The sequence below is a fragment of the Rattus norvegicus genome, chromosome 2 (assembly GCF_036323735.1).
Source record: "Rattus norvegicus strain BN/NHsdMcwi chromosome 2, GRCr8, whole genome shotgun sequence".
NCBI classification, from domain to species: domain Eukaryota; kingdom Metazoa; phylum Chordata; class Mammalia; order Rodentia; family Muridae; genus Rattus; species Rattus norvegicus.
The window spans coordinates 212369827-212374785 of NC_086020.1; the positions used below are offsets into that span (position 1 = coordinate 212369827).

Genomic DNA, 4959 nt, shown 5'->3' on the forward strand with positions numbered 1-4959 from the left:
AGCCCCCACAGTGCCCCATTACTGCTTTGTATCAGGTAATAGCAACTCATGGGCTGAGGACGCAGTGCAGTGACAGCATTCACAGAGCATGTACCTCAAACCCAAGTCAGCAAAAACCGTTTCTGGGCAGGCCTGAGCGCAACGCTTAAGGGACGCAGGCCCATACATTTAAAATATCAGGACTGTTCATAACAAGGATGCAAGACAACAAAAAGTATGTGGAACGTGCTGTCTGTTCCATCCCAGGGGAGGTGCCATTGGCAGAGATGGGTGGAGGGCAAGGGACAACTCTGGGTATTTCATTATGTCCCTCCCCAAACAAAGACTCATCTGGCTTCCAAATGTCACTAATATGGATGCCTGGGTGCTTCTGGGTGTTCTCGCTTGCCAACATGCCAGTGGTGTAGAAGTCGAGCAGCCCTGATTTAAAGCTCTTACCCCTGGCGACAAACCTCTCAAGCATAGAACAAGGAGACAAAGCACCGCCAGTGGGGAGCAGATTAGGTCTGACGATTTATGAAACCCTGCTGAGTTTCCCCTGCAGACCTCCCTTCGGATTTAACAGAACCGCATTTTCTAAAAAGCCACAAAACTTTGCAGTAAAATAGAGTAATCTTTTTACTCTTTGTTTTACAAATCGTGTAAAAGGCCTCAACTGGTATTTACAGTTTAGTATAATTATTCTATTTCATAGACCGTGAGATGTTAGATTTTTTAAAAAAAAAAGATTTATTTATTTATTTATTATCTATAAGTACACTGTAGCTGTCTTCAGAAACACCAGAAGAGGGCATAGGATCTCATTACAGATGGTTGGGAGCCACCATGTGGTTGCTGGGATTTGAACTCAGGTCCTCTGGAAGAGCAGTCAGTGCTCTTTACCGCTGAGCCATCTCTCCAGCCCGAGATGTTAGATTTTAATATTTGGAGGATATTGGCTATGTGTGTAGGTTGATAAAAGCTCAGTTTGGGGCATGGTAAGCAGACCTGATTGATGATGGGCCTGCTCCGTGATACAGGCAGAGACAGAGCCATGGTAGAGCAGGAAGAGAACCTGGAAGAAAACACAGTCATTTGCTTGGGGTTACAAGAGCAGAGGTTGACAGAACCGGAACTCGAAGTCTTCATGCGGCTCAAGGACGTCCTGCATTTTGGCACGACCATATAACCTCCTTGGCTTTTTGGCTCTTCGAGGCAAAACACATACATAAATTACAGGGTGGATGAGGGACAGAACATTGCAAAAACTGTGGGGCCAGGGTGGGATACTCAAAGGAGAGATAAGGAGATATAACTTGGCAAGAGGGAGGAATACGGCCTCCCCCACTCCCCACATCCTTGTGGTTAGATGGAGTTAGGTTAAGATCCACACCCTGAGAGGAGTATGACTTTGGAGCAGAGAAAGAAATCTCCTGTGGCCGGGCTAAGTTCCTTCTATCACAAATTAAAGCGACGGGTGAAGAAATGTCCATTTAGGGAGATGGTCTGTGTGGGTGGGAGGGCCTGTTTAAGGACACAAGGTAACTATGAAGCAGGGCACAGCACAGTGCCACTTCTCCAGTGGCTGCATTTCTCTAGTCCACTCCCCTCCTCCGTCCCTTCTTCCCAAACATTTGGATGGAAACCTGAACCACACATCGCCTCCAGTTACTCACTGATGACAAAACAAGGCTCCCTCCAAGGCCATATCCTTCAGCAGCTGCCGGCCGCCTCCTGGGAACGGTGCTTTCTACCATCTGGATTCGTTCAACTGCCTCTGAGGCCAAGGCACACTTGGGCAGTGCTGACTCTGTGGAGGAGGGAGGTGAAAGGAGTGGGCTTGGGGACTGAACCATGTGAGCAAGTCACTCCCTGTGCCCTTTCAGACAAGGACAGGCCTGAAAGGACTAACTACTCAGGCCTGCATTTTGTTCCTGGAGAAGGCAGCACGAAGGAAACACCAATTCTGAGAAACTGGAACCACAAAATCAGTGCATCGTAAGGCAGCTGGTCGGTTTAGCGCCGCTTTGGGAGGAGACTGTAGCCATTATTTTCCGCAGCTCCCCAAAGCTGCACTCGATTGGACCCGTGTGAACACTTGGGCCCACCGTAGGCCAATCATAGCCTCTGTTTTAGAAACTTCAAAATGGTGCCTGGGCGAGGTCGAGCATGTTCAGCAGACCCAACAGTGCAGCTTTGTCGGTTACGTTACGCTTTTCTTTTGTTCTTTCTTTAGTCAGTTTTGGGACCGGATCTTGTGTCACAGTTGAGGCTGGCCTCAGTTCTGTAACTAGGCTATGATGGCCTCGAACTCAGGATCTTCCTGCCTCATCCTCCCAAGCACTGCGGTTCCAGGCATTGTTGGCTGGGCCAGGCTCTGCTTTCCATCCGGAACCCAGAACAAATGAAGCTTCCTCCGGGAAGCCCTCTACGACTGCACTTTCCACAACTCATTTCAGAGTTGTGTCCCTGGGTCCCCACTCCAAGCAACCGCACTACGGAGGACACCAAATTGTGTGTTGTGGCTGAGGTAATCGTGTGAGTGTCTCCCCACCTGGAGGAGGGCTCCCTGCGTTAGTCCAGTTCTGGTAGATTCACAGCGTTTGTCAACTGGCTGAAGAAATGAGTGAATTTACAGGTCTGTGCCCTCCTGACAGGCGGTACAAACACAGCCTTCCCTGCTCTGCCTGATAAATTCTACCAGCTCCGAGATATCCCAGCCCTGTTCCAGACTTTTCCAACGGAGAGTTTTTACTGGCTAGTAGGCTATTACCAGATGGAGTGACGCTTTTTTTTTTTTTTCCTTTTTTTCGGAGCTGGGGACCGAACCCAGGGCCTTGCGCTTGCTAGGCAAGCGCTCTATCACTGAGCTAAATCCCCAACCCCTGGAGTGACGCTTTTAAACACATGTTTGTATGGGTGTTTTGCCTGGATGTACGGAAACCATGTGTGCCTGGTATCCGCAGAGGCCGGAAGAGGGTGCCAGACGGTCTGAAACTGGAGTTACATATGCTTGTTAGCTACCTCGCGGGTGCCGTGAGTTGAACGTGGGTCCTCTGGAAGAGCAGCAGGTGCCTTTAAGGGCTGAGCCATCCCTCCAGCCCTCTGAGTAGCAATGGTTGGTGGTATTTTACAACTAAGATGGATTAAGAAGGTGTTGCTAGTAGTGACTATAAGATTCATAATCGCCTTAGATCTTAAAAAGTGTGGTGATTAATCGTCATGGTCACCTCGACAGGGTTTAGGATGCTATGAAAAGACACCGTAAGTGTGTCTCTGAAGGTATTTCCAAAAGGACTTACTCAGGGCAGACCCAGCCTGTTTATAAGACGGCTCTGTCCCAGGAGCTGGGGTGGGGATCTCAGACTGAATAAAAGAGAGCAGCATTCATCTCCCTCTGTTCCCTCACACTCCTGTCCCTGTGACATCACGCTATTGCCACTGTGACTCCACCGCCATGATGGACTATATCCCCTGAAACCGAAAGCCAAAATAAACTCTTCTCTCCTCGAGTTGCTTTTGTCGGGTCTTTTGTTGGTGTAATAAAGAAAAAAAGTAAACACAACTGTGGATTATTTATTTCTGTGTGCCTTCCTGTCTTCATTTCTCTCAGCTCTTTAAAGAGAACTCTTTAACTACACAACCCCTTCCCCCCTCACAAGAGGGCAAAGATTGCTGAGTGAGATGCTGACTCACGTTACCGAGTAAGATAGTGAGCGATGTGGAGGGTGGATGAGCGGAGGAAGGTCACCTTGGAGGCCGGGGCTAAGAGAGCTTTCCCTGGGGGAAGGAGACAGGAAGGAAAATGGAAGGGTTCTATTTTTAGTATTAAGTAAATGTTTAAGCATTCCTATCTAAGTTTATTCTCTGTAATGACATGTGTAGAGCTGGGGAAAGAATGGACTTCTTTTCAAATCACATTTTTGTTATTGTCTTCTTATTACCCTGAGGCCAATGCACAGGAATCTAAATTTTATTATGGAAAAAAACCCTAAAAATAGACAAAAGGCATGTTATAGACAATATGTCCTCACCTAGCACTTTGATCTGTCTGCTCTGCTCTGCCAGAGAGAGCAGTGTCCAAAACCAGTCAGTCTGTGGTAAGCAGAGACAGTCAGGATAATGAACAACTAGATTTGGAGGGCAAAGGTGAAAGGCCAAAGACACTGTTCTCACCTGGGGCTTGTAGATCAAGGTTACCCAGGCCTCACAGGGGTAGGATGGAGTATGGAAAGGGGGAGCTGAGTTTATATAAAAAAATCAGTGTGTAGACTTGGTAGCAACCTTATATCACTATCACAACTAGAGTTTATTCAAAGAAGTCTCTGAAATACACCCAGAACCCCTCAAAGTGGCTACAGATCTTAAAATCAGAAAGGAAAGGCTCCTTGACCAGAAAGACAGCACACCAAATTAACTGTGGGGAGATAGGGGGGCTTTTAATCGTAACAGTCCCTGAGGGTCCAGACATTGCCAGAGGACTGAACTTGGAAGAGAACAAAGGGAGAGCAAGGTGGCTTGATGAAGGAAGGCATCATTTTGATGGCCCACAAATATTCAAGCTTGAAGCCTTGCTCACCACCCACATTAAAAAATATTGTCTATCTATCTATCTATCTATCTATCTATCATCTATCTATCTATCATCTACTTATTATCCTATTATTTATCATCTGTTTCTCTATTATTGTGCACATGCATGAGTGCACATACCTTGACAGGCATGGCAGAGGGAAATTTTGTGGTCTCGGTTCTCTCTTTCTACATGGGTTCCAGGGATCCAACTCCAGTTACCAAGTGTCTTAGATACTTTTCTGCTGCTGTGAAAATACACCACGATCAAGGTAACTTACAAAAGAAAGTGTTTAATTTGGTGCTCATGGTTTCAGAGGGTTGGCGTCTATGACCATCATGGTGGGTTGAGTGGCAGCGGGCAGGCAGGGATAGCCATGGAGCCATAGCTGAGAGCTCACAGCTTGG

At 47.2% G+C, this 4959-nt stretch overlaps 1 long non-coding RNA gene across 2 annotated transcripts; it reads right to left on the reverse strand.

Moving 5' to 3' along the window:
* Positions 1-710: 710 nt before the first annotated feature.
* On the reverse strand, positions 711-3347 carry LOC120100615 (uncharacterized). 2 transcript variants are annotated; one of them, XR_005500414.2, is made up of 3 exons: positions 3282-3347; positions 1656-1789; positions 711-1054 (listed from the first exon to the last, which is right to left on the reverse strand). It is a non-coding gene; the product is annotated as an uncharacterized LOC120100615 (long non-coding RNA). The 2 variants fall into 2 exon arrangements; XR_010064410.1 differs by lacking the exon at positions 3282-3347 and having other exon boundaries at positions 1656-3271.
* Positions 3348-4959: the final 1612 nt, after the last annotated feature.